At 39.4% G+C, this 17,761-nt stretch overlaps 1 protein-coding gene across 2 annotated transcripts in view; it reads left to right on the top strand.

Annotated features, from left to right (window-relative positions):
- Window positions 1-1,278: 1,278 nt before the first annotated feature.
- Window positions 1,279-17,761, top strand: part of LOC145997487 (monocarboxylate transporter 2-like) — a 356,030-nt gene continuing 339,547 nt past the window's right edge. For both annotated transcript variants that reach the window (XM_083134590.1, XM_083134591.1), the window contains exon 1: window positions 1,279-1,360. The gene's annotated coding sequence lies outside the window, so the exon portion shown is untranslated. The remainder of the gene's footprint in view (window positions 1,361-17,761) is intronic.

Here is a 17,761-nt window from a genome sequence, read left to right on the forward strand (position 1 = left end):
TTGTTGTGAATAACAGGCAAGTCTAATATCTCAAAATAAGGAAAGAATATTTTCGCTACTGGCGTTAGAATCATATTGACTGCCGTAACTAGCTAAGGGTGTGAGGGACTGAAAAGTTTCACTTCCGGACCAGTTTGGGAACGGGAAACTCGAAATTTTCCGTCTCGGTGAAAATCTTGAAATCTACACTGTTCCCTTTCCCATAAGTTTTTCTTTTTGCACTTCTGGAATAAAAAAAAACAGTTACTTTCAAGAAATATTAGACACTTTTAATGTCTCGTCTGTTCGGGATCCCGAAAAGTCGGAAATCATTTCACAAGTCGGCATCCGAGTTCCATAATTCACGCGCCGTAGTTTTCCTGTTTTTATGCAGTACACTTTGACGCGTAAAAAGCTGGATCATAAGTGCCATGATGGAGAGCAGATTAAGTGGTCTCTTTTTGGTGTCTTTGCATTGTGAAAAAGTACCAAAGTGATAGATGCTTATGGGAAGGAAGCAAGGCGTATCCAGTTTCTACTTAAATAGTGGACTCAAGTCGGAATTTGTCAACAGCGCCAAGATATTTTCACTCAATTTCAATATATATATATATATATATCCCTATCCTGGCCAAGATCAATCCAATCTTATCCATTCCTACCGATTTCCTTAAATTCCATCTGAACGTTATCCCTCAATCTTCGTCTTGGCCTTCCTACAGGTCTCTTACCATCAGGTTAACCAACAAGAATCCCGTAAACTCTTCTTTTCTCTCCCATTCGTGCCATATGGCCAGCCCACCTAAGTCTCCTTGATTTCATTATTTTAATAACATCTGGACATGAATATAAGTATCACAAATACATTTAAAATGTGAAATAATAATAATAATAATAACAATATGAAATCTTACTCTGCCCCCCCCCCCCCTTTGAGAGGGTGCCCTTTCCTGTGGCGCCACTATCTTCCTGTTTAAAGGAGCGCTACCCGTCTGATCGGACTGAAATTGTTCAGTTTAAAATGAAATAACGTCTTAAAAACTCAGTCTGTGCTCGTCGTGGACGAATACTGTTACAAATAAAAGCACAGTACGCTTAGAGAGAGACACGCAGGACAGTGCAATAGGTAATAGCGGAGGAAGCGAAAAAATTGCGAAATCGTGTTGTCTTCATTCAATCTAGCGCACGGCACAGGCAACCTGCTTCTCTCTCACCTCGCCAGTGACGTCACTCGCTGCGACGCGCCGATTGGCTGAAGCAGCCGGCCCCGTATCCAGCGTGCAGGCAACATCAGTCCGGTGCTGGGCCTCACGTGGTGCAGCTGTTCTAGTGCGGTGTTTGTGCGTCGCAGTGCTTGGGATCGAACCTCCGGACGAATGGGGTAAGTAGCGTGTTTTAACGTTTTTATCGCTCGTGTGTGTGTGTAGTTGTGTTGACAAATAAGGGAAGGGGGACAGGCTTCACAACGCCACGTTGTAATAACGGGTCCCGGTCCTTCCCGATTGCGTAGTGGTAACGTCGTCGCCTTGTAATGAAGGGGTCCCGGGTTCGATATCCGTTGGAGGCATGTAGTGGTTCTGATCCCACTTTAGACTGTAGGTCCAGTCCCGATTAGCCTTACTGTGCATAAAGCATACTCAAACTTCAATAAAAGGGTTCCTGTTTCGTAACGCAGTAAATACCTTTAAGGTCAGGAAATTTAAATAAATTCAATTCCTGTCCAGGAGAAAATCTACAAACGTAAATGGGTTCTGGACCGTAAAGAACCTTTTTATCTGTAAAGTATTTCAATTCGGTCCAGGAACTTTTTTTTTTTTTTTTTTTTCAAAAACAATTTAAATACCGTCCACGAATCTTTACTCCGGATCTGTTTAAATAGGGTCTAAGTTCCGTATTGAAATGAAACAATAGTCAACTTGGACCGAATTTAAATTGTGCGAGAAAAAAAGTTTCGGTCCTGTTCCGGGACCCACTAGAATGTATGGGTTCCTGAACATGTAACAACCGGATTCCCTTTAAACTGTAGGTCCAGTCCCGATTAGCCTTACTGTGCATAAAGTGTACTTAAAACAACAATTCAATCAACCAATCAATTTACGTCGCCTTTCTGCTTCTTGAGTCAATCGCGACGATGAAGAGTGATGCGATGCTCATAGTTCTCGTGCACCCACGAGAATGTGGACAATTTTTCCTTTGTTTATAAACACCGTGTATAATATGAATGAATTTTGTTTTTTTCCACTGACAGGGATGTGTTACAGCGAACTTGGTTTTATCTCCTCGTGACTTTGTCGCTTATTCTAAGTTTTCGTTACGTTGGGATGAATGCCGTTAGAAATCACGTGTTTCATTTATTATCGTTATTTGGCGTCTCTTTCCTGCCACCTTTGGCCAATCGCCGCGATGAGGATGAGTGACGGCATCATGAAATTGATAAAGGGACACTACTACATAGGAATGTCGACGCAGGGATTCGAACTCTGACCCCTGACGTTGCTAACCACTCCGCCACTGAGGCGTATGTTGTCTGCTTCGTTGCTGATGGCAATTTTACGATTTAGCTACTTTGGGAATTAACACTGTTAGATTTTTCACGTGATTTTTGGCTTTGTGTGTGAGGATTGACCGACCCTTTCTGATTTTATTTCTGTTATTTAGCGTAGTTTTTCTGCCACTTTTGGCTAATTGCGAACATGAGAATGTCTAATATGAATAAATCGGCCCGGTCCGGGATTCGAACCCATGGCGTTGTAGCGCGCCGTGCTAACCACTTCGCTGAAGAGATCGTCGTCTTGGCTTTGTTTGCGCCTTCAGCGGTGTATTGTATTGCAAGGGTGGCCCTTTCTGAGGTAATTCTACTGTCAAGCTCTCTGTGAAGTGTAATCTTGCAGACTAACGAGGCTCAGGCGTCTGGACTCGCATCCAGTTAAATCTCTGTGGGGCTCGTACGATCCTACGTTTGGCCTTTCAGCAGTTATATCTTATCACATCATATCCTCATCATCGCGATTAGCGCGATTGCTGAAAAGCTACTTATAAGCAATCAAACAATAAGAAAAGGAATATGGTTTTGGCTTCAATAAGATTTTTTGTATATTTTATTGTGTTTATGGCTATTTAGCGTTTCATAATTATTTCATTTATTTACGCTAGCGATTTTATAATAGCCCCCGTTCCGTGGCGGAGTTGTTAGCACGCTATGATGCCGAGTCCCGAGTTCGAATCGCGGCCTGGAAATGGGTGTTCTTTGTGAGCATGCCTTCATCAATTTCGTTATATCATCACTGGGGCTCGTAAGTTGAGGAAATATCCTTCTCTTTCCCTAGTGTCCAAAGACGAGGCTAAACATAATATATGTTCATTTTGGGTCTTTGTACGCCAGAAAAAGGTGGGTTTTATTGGTCCTTTTTTTGCCTTTTTCGGCGTTTTTTGGCTTATTGGTCCTTTTTTTAGGTCTTAACGGCTTTTTTTTTGCAACTTCACTTTCTTTCGACTACGTTTTTACTGCCCATTCTCAATTCGAATCATCATCAGTTCATCGCCTCTTAAACATCCTTTCTGTTGTAAAGAAAAAAAAAAAGAAATACATTTGAACCATCCCTGAAACGAGAGAAAAACATTTTTGGACTGAAAGAAGATGCATTTCTTTCATATAGTTTTTTCGCATTGTGTGTTCCATACCACCAGATTTTTTTATTTTTTTATTTTATTCATTAAATATGTAATTAAAACTGAAGTTTTAATTAATTTGGATCACTTTTATACGTCCTTTTTTCAGTTTTTAGATCCTTCTTTTATATTTTTAGGTCTTTTTTTTTTGGCAATTTATAGGTCCTCAACTTCCGAGCCCTAATCATCACCCATCCTCATCGTCGCGATTAGCCGAAAATGGCAGAAGAGTGAAGTAAAATAAGCCAAATCAATTTATTAGAAGTTTACGCTCTTCGGACGTCACGAAAATAGGACGTCAATAGCCCCGTCTAGTATGCTGTACTATTTGACTCTGCATTCGCGCGTCTAGACTCTTCTTCTTCGTTGATTTTGTATACTTGGTGTCTGTACAGATTGCACTACGTTCTGGAGAGGTGCACAGTGTGGTGTATAGTCACGTGGTACCATCACATGAACGATGAAAGCGGCAGACAGGCATTTGTTGAATCTTTTGGACTTGAACTCCGCTTATTGTCTACTTCGTTGAGCACTGTTTCTTTGCACAAACCTGACACCTGGTGTCAAAAAGTGAAATGAGTAAAAAGTACAAAGAAAATTTAAGAATTGACAAAATTATTAAACGGGTAAACTGATGTTCTATTAAAGTAACATTTATCTTAAATATCGTTCGTGTTATCTTGATTTCCTGCAACTTATTAGGAGTACAGCTTCTGTGCATGATAAAAAGAAAACTCGAAATTACTGAGATAGGAGGAACTCAAGTAACGATGGAACATTAAGGGGTAAATTGTCTGTCAGTTTCCGCATCTTCAAAGAAATTTTAGGTTACGTAAAACACCGACATCTATTGGCAAAAAAAGAAAGTTTAAATTTTCCAGAGAGTACGGCAGGCATGTATCTATGAATATATTGTCTTAGCAATAATTATGTAGATATTTAAATTAAAACGTTATTATAATTTATAGGAGATTAATAATATGTAAATTCATATGTATTGATTTGATTTGTATAAAAGCAACTGTCCCGGCCAACAAATTAATTTAAAAAATATAAAGAATATAAAATTTATTAAATAACCAAAAATTATGATTATTCCAGTTGATGAAAAGTTCCAGATTCATATTTTATGCATATTATTGTAAGTCAGTGGTTTCCAATTTGTGCGCCGCGAAAATGTTACACTGTTTTCACTGAAATGATACTTGCTTTACAATCTTACCATCGCATCAATCCACATATGTCCTCATTTAGTACCTTTTACACATAAAATGATTCTGAACTTAAAATATGTGTTCATTTTTTATCTTATGGCAAGCAACCTAACCACACTGAGCGTTGCAAGTGTTGGATAGGCCTACATTCTGACTTGGGCGCCGCGGAAAAAATTTGAAACTCTTAAGTGCGCCGTGAGACGATAAAGTGTGGGAACCCCTGCTGTAAGTATAATCAGATTATTTTCGAAACATCTCCGGCAGACCGCGCGACTCCAGCTAGCGAGCCTACCAACATTGTGGAGCGTCACCAATAGCGTTAGCGATAGGTGTGGAGTCGGAGATGACGTCAGTGGCTTGCTTGTTCGTTGGAGGGTTTCGGGATAGTGACTCGCTCCCAAGTTCCAAATACCGAATAGCCAGAAACGTTACGAAAGTAATCTCACTCTACTAGTGTGCATTAATCTTTGGTACTGCCTTTCAAAGCCCTGTGATCTCAATCTAATGTCTGCCTTCCAGTAAGTTCGGTGGAAATAAATATTCTCGATAAACAATGTTTCTGTATATTCTGGATCACGTGTATCAAATCAAAATAATAAACGTGCGATTATATTTTTTTTTCACTGTTGCTAGCCAAATTTTAAAATCTGCGGCGATGTGGTAGAGTCCGCCATATATTACAATGTATTGTATCAGTGGCGGCAATTGGATTCTAGAACTAGGGGGTCAAAGACAGTTTATTTTTCCTTGATAGATAAGGTTTAGCAGAGTGCGGGAGCAAGACGTGGAGGGGGTAACTGCCCCCTAATCGCCGCCACTGTATTGCATAGTTATTCAAGTTATTACCTGTAGAGCCTTCTTTGGGATGGCCGCTCCGGAGCAAGAATTAATTACTTTGAATCCAATCTTGTATTAATTAATAAATTAAATGTTTTTAATCATATTTCAAAATGTGTAGCTTTATCTTGGTTATATTCGTGGCTTTCTCAGACTGCATTTGCCCCTCCCTCCTCAAAAAAAGGGCTGGCTCCTGAGAAAAAGGGACTTTCGCCTCAATTATTTTGTGTTTTTCTATCACTTGGTCCGTATGTTACGCCAGGTTATTGAAATTTTCTGGGCGGACTTTTTAATTTCAAGACGTGATCCCCCGGGGCACCCTCTGAATTAATCTTACGCCTCGCCTGATCGTTACAACCTAGATTTCCCCGTGACTGTACAAGATGGCGCTACGGATGGCTTGTGGCGTAGACTAGCTTCTGTGTGCGAGAGAATATTAAAGAAGGAAAGATAGTAATCAAGGAAAATAATAATTTTGATGAATGTGACGCAAGAGGGAGCAGGATTCTGTTTTCGTCTCGTGCGTAGAAAATTCTTTCTAGCTCTGATGAAATAGACTCAAAGTGTGATGGAATATTTAGTGTTGAAATGACAAAGCAAGATAATGAATACTGATGCGATGCGAGCAGGATCTTTAGCCCAACACCGTATTCGAAATGCGCTTTCGGAATCTGATATTCTGAGAATAATCTATATGAAAGTGCTTTTCTTCTTTCGGTTCCGAATGGAAGAATATAGATGTCGCTCTTCATGCGGTATTCGTGGAACGAACTCTCTGCTGCTACAATATCGTAGTAATGCAGAATTCTGTCAGTCAGGTTGTGTGGCAAAAAAACAATATCTTCGATAGTCACGCATTATGCTAGTACAATCAATATAAATTATTGTTAACATGCTCTCCTTTAGAGTAATAACATTTGAGTTCTATTACGTACAACATTATGCTTGTTTATTGACAAGATATTATCATCTCGAGAACTAGAGGGTAATTATAAATAATTCATCGGGTTTTAAAGTGATATATTTCAAAAAAAAATATTAATATAATATATGTGTGGTAATCATGAAACGAAAGAACACATTTGAAAGTTTAATTTCTCATATTTGTAATCTTGGCGCTTGCCGACAGATGGCAGCACAAAGCATTCTGTGTTTTGGAATATGAGAAGTGTTTTTCCGTTGTTACCGTACAACCCGGAGACAGTTTGCAACTGCACCGCCAGGTCATGAAAGCATTCTGCGATGGCATCGTCAGTTAAAGGAAACTGGTTGTATGTGTAAAGGTAAAATCACAGGACGTACAAACGTTTTTAATAGCACAGCATAAAAACTAACTTCGAAGCACTAAAGTGCGTCTACGCCAGTGGTAATCATCCTTCTTTAAGCCCACGGCTCGGCAAATTCGTTGTTTAAAATTCGATGCCCCGATCAGAACTCGTAAGCAGCTTTCTGATTTTTTAAACTTTATACGTTAACTAGGTGATTACCTTAGCTTAGCGACTCCGAAAACTATAGATTCGACACTAATATAGGTCGTTTTCGCAACACAGCCTGAATGTTAGACAACACGAGACACACTATCGTTGTGCGGATTGCAGAGAGTCATGGATGTCTGTTTGTGCGAAATTTAATATTGGTGGTTCTCGATTATTTTTACATGTCACCCCTTCCCACCCCACCCCTAGGGGTGCCAGGGGTGTCTTACCCCAACAGCATTTCTTTCCAGGTTGCAAGTGATAAGCGTACCAAGTTTGGTTGAAATCGCTCCATGCATTCGAGAGTTATTGCTGAACATATACACACACATCCATTTTTATATATATAGAGATTAATACGTATGTATTCTTGAAATTTAATATTAATTAATAATTATGGCATAATCATAGACAGTATTAGTACGATTATGTCTACGCTTGTTGACTGGATGTAATGCAATCCTTTAGTTTCTTCTGGCCAATAGCCTAACATTGAATTAATTTAGCAAGTGTTGCCAAGTTTGGCAAGTTTCATTTCGGACACAGACAATTTCAAATTAATCTTCTGCACCAATATATTTGTTAATGAAAATTTGTGGCCGTCCGTCAACCTTCAAATTGGAGGGGGGAAGCAACCCCCCTCCCCCCAACGGTTAGATCGATTGATCCATTACCGCAACTGTCGCGAAAGCATTTTGTTTTATGGCAGTCGAAGTAGGCACGCGATGGTCTTGGTTGAAAACTGGCACAGCGATCACTATACCGAAGCTTCGTTCCAAGATATTGAGGATGGCAACGGTGGATCGTGTCAGGTGAATTCTCGCTGAACCGCCCTGTATATAAAAAGTAAGCAAGTACCGATCTTCATTAAGACAAGAGGAATGATTAAATCGAGACCGGATCTTCCCCAGATTCGTGCACCTGAAATTATATAATCTTGATTAAACCAGGGCTGGATGAGTCCAGCATCTCGGCTCCAGTAGCATCTGGAATCTTTCTCCAATTAAGACTCCTAGTTGCTGGAAGCCCAGATCATAATGATCTGAATAGCCACGTCATTAGGAGGAAGGACTTCGTTAGGGCCAGCGAACCCTTCTGATGATTTCATTGTTCCCCAATAAATATCACCGCACGTACAGTCTGTACTCAGTGTTGCTATCCGTAGGAACTTGTCACTGCACAGAGGCATTGTTTTGCATAGGTCATTAACCTTATTCGTGGCATAGTATTGCACCGTCACTAGCCAAAACAATGCCTCTTTGTAGTGACAAGTTCCTAGGGACAGCAACACGTGCGGTGATATTTATCGGAAGACAATGAGGGATGATGTGTAGGTAGGGCCGCGCACATTCTCGATCTCGGCCATTTTTTGAGGCTTCCGCGATAGCTTAGTGGTAACGCTGTCGACTTGTTATCGAGGGATCCCAGGTTCGATACCTGGTGGAGAAACATTGCACAGTGGTTGGATTTAAACTGTAGGTCCAGTACTGATTAGCCTTACTGTGCATAAAGTGGACGCCATTTTTGTAGGTAATGTGACAAGCACGACGCTCCGACCGCCGCCATTATCCGCTCATGTACCAATTTATTTGAGGCTGGGTGAACCCCAGAGCTACTTTATGCGGGAACAAAGTCGGAGAAAATCTTACCTGGACACGAAAGATGTCTTATTTGTGTTTGTTACGTAATTAAGAAATGGCATATTATGCTCTTTCAATTTTCTTTGAGGGAGGGATAAAAATATCCCTAAAAATTGCTTTCTTTCGCCAGGGATAAAATATATTGTGAGGTGGAGGTACGTAACATCGTGATATTGTGGCCTGGGAATGAAGTAGTTGCGGATTTTTATTCCTGTGTTAATCATATTTCAATGCTTTGATCCTACATTAGGATTGGAATCTGTTTTCATCAAACTGTGTGTTATTCTGTGCATAAACTGCGATTTTAGTATCTTCTCCAGAGGCTTGTGAATTCAGATGCAGCGGGGGCATCTATATGTGTGGTTGGAGTACATATGCTGCCTTCTAATTGGTCGCGGACAGGCTCTCTCAGCATGCAAGCAGCACTTCATCAGTCGCCGTATAAGGTTTGAATAATTGAAGACCTTGCAGTGTGCCCAATAAGAGAGAGACGCATTCTGACGGACACAAGTTAATACAACGAGCGAGGGATTGTTTGAGGATCCACGATGCTCGTGGTTTGTCTGAAAATGTTCTGGACTGGCGTTTTTTCTCTAGTCAAGGTCACCGTGGGTTGCTTCTTGGCTTTCTCTCCACTTATCGGCTCGGTACAACGGCGTGGCAGCAGTGTTGCCTGTGCAATGTAGCAAATACTCGATAAATCTTCTCGCCAGTATTACTGTAATGAATAAAATCGAAGTCAGTAGTGTGTATGAGAGTCGAAATCATAAATATATTGTTCGATCCGAGGCTTTCAACTTGTCTGAACTGTATCGGGTTCAATTTTCGTTCCACGACCAAGATTGTTTGGGGTGACACGTTATCGTGCAGCTACTCTGGCCTGAAAAGCCAGACATCAACAGATGGTGACGTAATACATTGACAGGGGTCCCTGGTTCGAATCCCGGTCCTGGGTATTCTTTGTGAGTGTCCCTTCCATCAATTTCATCATATCATTCATTCTCATCTTCGCGATTAGTCACAGAGAAACGAATTAAGACACAAAATAAATCAGTGAGCTCATTCCCTTTTCCTGTTTTTTTTAAATCAGTGTTGCACCAAAAAGCGTAATTTGATTAATAACTTACATATTTTCACACAAATTGCAGCTGTATCTGCTAGAAATAATTGAACAAAATGTCATGAATATGATAACGATACAGAAACACTAAAAGAATCTGGTGTGAAAATCATTTTTATTTAAACATTTATCTGTTTTGTGTTCACTTCTCACCAATTGGTACGGCCAACTATAGCAAGTGATTAATGTTTTGTTTGTATCGAGTGTAAAACGCCAGCAGTGCACACCATATGTTCATTAACAACAAATGATAATGCAATTAAGGCTATGTTGTTGCTAATACCAGATTGGGCATGTTAATACGCTGGGGTTAATCAGACGATCCGCAAAAGAGCTCGAACTGAACGTCGCGATTGAGGCGACGACATCTCTACAAACAGCTAATCCTTTAATAATTGACGAATTCTGCACAAATCTCAAATCGAAATTGACTGCATTTTTAGAGTACATTCAAATTTTCCACTACTGTGATTAAATTGTTGTATTAATATTTGCCAGTTCCATTCCTTGATCCATGTGCAACATCATTGAAACATTCACAATAGCCAGGTACTTAAAACTTGGATACATTCAATGTTGGGGAATGGAATCAAATGAGCCGTTAAGTGGCGCCGCCAACTTTTGGAAATTAAAGCTCTTAAAGACAGCATGATAGGTCTCAATTTGTATTGCTACCTAGCACACGTGAATGGCCAGGAAGCCAAAATAGCTGGAAAGGTAAGTTTTCTGAGCTGAGAAAATGTATGTTATTTTTATTACTGAATCACCATTGAAACTGAACAGTATTTGAAAATAAGTTACGTGTCGAATTTACTGCCGTAAGTGTATTTATTGTCAAGGTTCTTCATTGCTTTTTAAATATTGCAATCTGTTTCTTTTTCGTGCAATTGTTGATCTAGTATCTGTACTTTTATTTTATACTGCTTGAAAAGGTATACATTTGCAATAAATGTAAATTACATGTGATTGAAAGTTACTATGCAAAACGACGAATATTCATTATTTTCAATTTTACAAAGATTAAAAAAAATCTTGCACGAGTTTGCAGTTTTCATTAAGGGACATACATTAGTTGTCTTTAACGCACCAGAAGAGTTTTCATAAACAGTGGTACTTCTATGTCACATCGTAACGAGGAGTACGGTGGAAGGTGGTGAGTTGACGCTCTGTACACTCACCTCACATAGTACTCCGGCAATTTGTTTCTTTATATAGCATATTTGCAGAAGATACAATTCAACCTACGAGTGTATCACCTGTATGAAACACACCTTATTACTAACTTCGTTGACCCTTCACAATCGGTGGCGTGCATTGAGAATCTCTATTTTCAAATCGCAATATGTAGGCTATTGTCTTGTCGAAGCCACAGTTCATGAGCGACACACCTTTCCACGCTCTTCTCATACCTCGGTATGATAACTGACAGGCTGGAAGGAGCTACTCCAGCAGTCTTTTCGAAAGAGAATCACTAGTTCATAAGTCACTAGTCACCAGAAGAAAATGTCGCCAAAGGACAGCGTCGTCAAAGACCAAGTTCGATAAAGGACAAGGACCCCAAATGATAAGGGCGATAAAAAGCTCCTCTGGGGCTCACCAAGCCTCAAATCAATGTGTACCTGGGGGTAAAGGCGGCCGGAACATAGTGCTGCTCACATCACCTCCAAAAATGGCCGTGATCGAGAATGTGTGGGGCCCTACCACCACATCCCCTAAATGTCCCTGATGCCACGGTGCTACATGCACGGGGAACTTTACCTTTTTATTCTTACACGTTTTCAAGTGTTGAGTGTTTATCAACGCATTTAAGAAAAGTATCAATGTTGCAAATACATTAAAAATTTCACCTGGTTGTGAATATCAACTTTGGACAGTTACGCTTTCTGACTAAGTTCAGTGTACAAAACTATGCACGGATATTTTCATATTTTTTTTTAGTATGTGCAATTTCAGAAACAGATTAGGAAAAGACCCCCTCCAACTCGACTGGCACGCAACTGCAAACAGATATTCTCCCACGAATGCTTGAAACTGAAATGTAAAATTGATATGAGGCAAAAGATACAACGCTGGCTAAAGTTTTTAGTTTCCGCCCAAACTCTTTAAGATTCGGAGCGAATTCTCGCAGGAACGTCTTCCTTTTCTTCTTCCTTCTTCTCGGAAGACCCCGTGACCGCGAGAATTGTTCCTTTCTACCCCTTGCATTAAAATCTATTCCTTCATTAGTCACAAGACGGGAGGTTTTATCTGGCCCCACTGCCTCGAGGTGAAATCTCGTTCGAGATATCGACCGATTCAGTTTTGTTATTGAAATGAGCATTCTGGGGAACTCTTCTTTAAGTTTGCTGTGGAAGTCGTGAGACTGCGAAGGCAATGTTGTTGTTATTTAGCACTGCTTAGAAGTAACACAGTTACTTGTAACCAGAGGCGTACCTTGACTTCTATCCTTGGGGAAGCAGCTCCATATTGTTATTTGATGGGTCACGCTCAGTGATGTGCCGTAGACTATACGTTTACGTCTACATGCGTTGTCTACACGTAATCTACGCGTAGATTACATTGGGTTGTAGTTTACATAGACTACGTAGACAATCTAAAGTACATTAAAATTAATTTTCAAGGCTTTCATGAAAGGAAAGTGACATTTTAAATTATATTTGTTCCTAACGAAATGAAGAGATTCCTACTTACAACAAAATGTCTCTTCTCTTCTATCATCAACTATGGAAGAAGATAAATAGTATGCAAAAAACAACAACAGATGGCAGTCGTGAGGCAAGAGTGGTCTTTTTCCCATAAAACACTAGAATATTTCCTATATTAGGTTTCTTCCTAGGTGAGAAATTTTTCGAATTTGGAAGAAAGAGTATGAAAAGTTTCCTTCACACACCAGCAACTGATACGTAGTATAATTTTCTTTTAATTCCACGGCGCCCTTCGCTAAGTTATCACCTTTCGCGATGTTGTTTACATAGATTACGTAATCTACGTATATAAAATAGTCTACGTGTAGAATGTAGACTATCGTTGTTTACGCGTAGACGCACATCACTCCACGCTACGGTCTCGATTGCTCGTTTAATGGCGCTTTCGAACTGCACTAGGTGACGTCACTTCCGGCAAGACCGTGCTTCAAAACTGCTTTTTGGTCCTTTCGGACAGAGCCAAAATATGTACATAAGTATGTAGGTAGAGGTAAAGTTAAGGTAGATACTAAATATCTTGACAAAGTAAATACATATGGAAATAAAGTGTGCCAAAAATGTGGGCTACTTTTAGGCTCCTGACGGTGAAAGATAATTATTGCACTAAATTATTTTTCTCGGTACTCTGCAGAATGTTATTCTGAAATTACTTTTCCCAGAATCAGCAGTGATTTCTTGCGATATAGGTTATGGCAACATTGATGAATGACGTACACACAAAGCTTTGAATTTTTACGGTGGGATTTTTATGGAACAAGATTAAGTGACAGTAAGGTGACGAACCATTCACAACAAGGTAAAGAAATACTGAATTTTAGGAGAATATTATATTCTGAAAGCATGTTCAGAAATATGACTGCATTACTCAATGAAATCGACAGAAATGTCTCAAATACAGCATTTTATTTGAATTATGTACTTTAAACAGAAAATATGCAATAGATGCAATGTGGCATACATTTATAAAGCACTTATCATCATAAGTCGTAGGTATTTGCCATTCTTACTGGACTACATACAAAGGAAAATGTAATTACAAAATGTCCTGGTCTGGCCGAATCTCAGCCAACACCACTGCTCTTGCCCTCAGAGAAATCCTTACATGAGGCCAGATAGTCAAAGAAAAGATTGCTGAGAAGGGAGGATATGTGCCCTTAGGGCTGTTTATATTAGAAACGTTACATGATTACATTAAAAGAGCTTCTCGTGTTTGTATTTGGGCAGCCGTTGCCTCGTAAGAAGCAAACCATTCATCTGGAGACGTACAAAAACCTGCTCCGGAAGAGTTTCAAAAAGATACATTCGGACAGGGTGTTATTAGGATAATTTTCTTTCTTCCCGATAGATGGCAGGGTGAATAAACAAAGTGGATCTTATAATAGAACGTCAGTCTGTTGACGAACAGGAGTAATAATTTTGTTTTCCTTAGAAGCAATAATTTCAAAGTAATATCATTTTTTGTTAACCAATGAAAGTTGTGCAGTTCACGTGACTTATACGTATGCAATAGAAGATTCTCTCAGAATATGTGTGATAATTTTAGAACATCTTTTGTCGCACATATATTTAGCCTCGATAAATCAACTTTAGTCTGCGAATGCAGTGCTTTTTGATTCGGATATTTTTATAGATTTATCAGCAATTAATTTGTAAAAGAATTCATACTCATAAAGTATTTTGGTATGTGTTATATTCACAAAGAAATTTTGAAAGCCATCGTAAACATGTGCGCATCCTCCATTTGGGGGAGGGGGCTTGATGAAAGTTCAGCGAGTTCAATCAGGAAAACAAACTACACTCCTTCTCTTACAAACTCTGTATCTATCCGTACAAAACAAGGATGTCTGCAGTTGGTCTGGATTTATAGTCCTGCATGGGACCACTTTCGCTCTCTCCTACACTTTCGAGTCTCCCCTCCTCGAGGTATGCAATGGAATATCATTTTAATGTCACAATAATTGTAGATACATACTTGTAAAATATCCATCCTGGCTGTTTCAGCCCACAATCATCTGTTTTATTTTCATACATCACTGTGTATAGACGGTTTTAAAGGCGGAGCTACTGCGGAGCATGCGCACTCATCTGGTTCCCCTGGAATATCCGGTTACGCTGACTGTTCTATGGACGTTAATATGGAACTGCGAAGTGGAGATTCTTTTAATAGGAAATAGGGTGCCTGCTTTGCAGCATATGGTTGCACAGTTCGATAAGGCGAGAATAAATACATGAGAACTTGTATGTCTGAATATAGCTGAACAAATAAGTCTACAACATATCTTTAAATATTAATTGATGAAATCTATGAACATCTTCTAGTCACAAAACAAATATATGTGGTTTAGTCTTCAGAAAACGAATTATTATATTTCCTTTCTAGCCTACTTCCGTATGATCAAGCGTTTGAGATTATGTAAGGTTGTAGAAAAGATAGAAGACTATAAATAGTGCTGCCATCTACCCTCGGGTTTGAAAATGTACAATGCAAGTCGAACTATCGTTGAACACTTTAAACTTATCACAGCACATTTGTTATTTTTAAAGAAGAAACGGTTTTTTTTAATAATCTGCACTGCAATTGCTCATCCGAAGGATTCAACAAGTTCACTCCTTCGTGGTAAACCTTGAGCAAATACTTTTCTTGACTATCGTCAGTCTGTGGCGCTATCGTCGCATAACAAATGAAAGCAAGGGCTTATTTCTTACTTCGTATACTTGTGAACTGTACTGCAAACAACGGGGACTGACCTAAACCGGAAGTTTCCGGGGAAGCAATGTTTATGTTACTTTTTAACACTGTCTATTGATAAGATAGACTAAAACGGAATTTAAAATGGAGATGATGACTAGGTCTAGTTAAGTTACAATTTCACCGCGTCTTTCACTTTACCAGCCATGTTTGAGGGTTCACTACCACGGGCAAATTACGGTTATACGTTGTGTCTTCCTTATCGCACAACACTAGAGCAACCTTGCGTTGTAACGTCACCGGGGAATGCTTTTATTATTAGGCTAAATACCTAAGATGTTAGGTTAGGCTAGCTAGGTTTAGTTCTTAGCATAAATAATAAATTCTCAGTGTATTTATGTTAATAGAACTCAACCTAACACCGTAGGCATTCCTCGTCTGACGTCAGAACGCAAGGTTACCGAACTGTTGTGCGATAAGGCAGACCCTTATAACGTTTACTACTGGGCATCGGGCATGTACCGCTCGTTTTGTCCGTTCGAGCGTTATTCTCTCGAGCGAAGAAGCTCTCGATTCCAAGGTTGTTAAAGGTCCAGGAACACACAAATTCTAATGGGTTCCTCTGCAGGACCGGAACGTTTTTCTCGCACAATTTAAATTCGGTCCGAGTTCCGTCTTGTTACATTGAAAAAGGTTCCAGGACCGTATTTTAATTGATGCGGGAAAAAATGTTCCTGGACCGAATTGAAATTTATTCTGGAAAAAATGTTCCTGGACCTAATTGAAATTCATTCTGGAAAAAATGTTCCTGGACCTAATTGAAATTCATTCTGGAAAAAATGTTCCTGGACCTAATTGAAATTTATTCTGGAAAAAATGTTCCTGGACCGAATTGAAATTCATTCTGGAAAAAATGTTCCTGGACCTAATTGAAATTTATTCTGGAATAAAGGTTCTTGGACCTAATTGAAATTCATTCTGGAAAAAATGTTCCTGGACCTAATTGAAATTCATTCTGGAAAAAATGTTCCTGGACCGAATTGAAATTTATTCTGGAAAAAATGTTCCTGGACCTAATTGAAATTCATTCTGGAAAAAATGTTCCTGGACCGAATTGAAATTTATTCTGGAAAAAATGTTCCTGGACCTAATTGAAATTCATTCTGGAAAAAATGTTCCTGGACCTAATTGAAATTCATTCTGGAAAAAATGTTCCTGGACCTAATTGAAATTCATTCTGGAAAAAATGTTCCTGGACCGAATTGAAATTTATTCTGGAAAAAAGGTTCTTGGACCTAATTGAAATTCATTCTGGAAAAAATGTTCCTGGACCTAATTGAAATTTATTCTGGAATAAAGGTTCTTGGACCTAATTGAAATTCATTCTGGAAAAAATGTTCCTGGACCTAATTGAAATTCATTCTGGAAAAAATGTTCCTGGACCGAATTGAAATTTATTCTGGAAAAAATGTTCCTGGACCTAATTGAAATTCATTCTGGAAAAAAATGTTCCTGGACCTAATTGAAATTCATTCTGGAAAAAATGTTCCTGGACCTAATTGAAATTCATTCTGGAAAAAATGTTCCTGGACCGAATTGAAATTTATTCTGGAAAAAAGGTTCTTGGACCGAATTGAAATTCATTCTGGAAAAAATGTTCCTGGACCGAATTTAAATTCATCCGGAAAAAGGTTCCTGGACCGAATTTAAATTAATCCTGGAATAATGGTTCCTGGACCGAATTTAAATTGGTTCGAAAAAAAAGGTTCCCGGACAGTATTTAAATTTATTCAGAAAAAAGGTTCCTGGACCGAATTTAAATTAATCCTGGAATAATGGTTCCTGGACCGAATTGAAATACTTTACAGATAAAAATATTCTTTACGGTCCAGAACCCATATACGCTTGCTGATTTTCTCTCCTGGACCGGAATTGAATTTATTTAAAATTCCTGGACCTTTTAACAACCCTGCTCGATTCCGTACGCTATCTAGCGTCGTTCGTGCGAACTATTTGGCGCTCGAGCGAAATCGTCTCTCTCCTGAACTCTGATCTGGATACACCCAAAATTGTAACAGTTTACTTAAAGAAAAGAAACACGGATGTTATTTTCATAACTTTAATGGTAGTTTGTACATTTTTAATTTTGGGGGGACACATTAGGGGTGACCGGCACCCCCGTACCCACGCTTATGTTCATATTGAACAGTTTATTCACAATCCCGCACGGTATCCAGAGCCCCCCCCCCCTTCGGTGGCGTCTATATACCGGTGCTCACCTTTCAGATGAAATCATATCAAAAGGCAAAGTCGCCGACTGCAACCAAACATGGTGTTGCTGTCTGCTGTTCTTTTCTCCCGGTTGTCATTCGGGGCACGGGTTGGAGTCCACGCCCTCCCATGCGTCGCTATGCAGATCGACTGTGCTGATTC

Source organism: Lepisma saccharinum, chromosome 13, assembly GCF_977018435.1.
Source record: "Lepisma saccharinum chromosome 13, izLepSacc3.1, whole genome shotgun sequence".
NCBI classification, from domain to species: Eukaryota; Metazoa; Arthropoda; class Insecta; order Zygentoma; family Lepismatidae; genus Lepisma; species Lepisma saccharinum.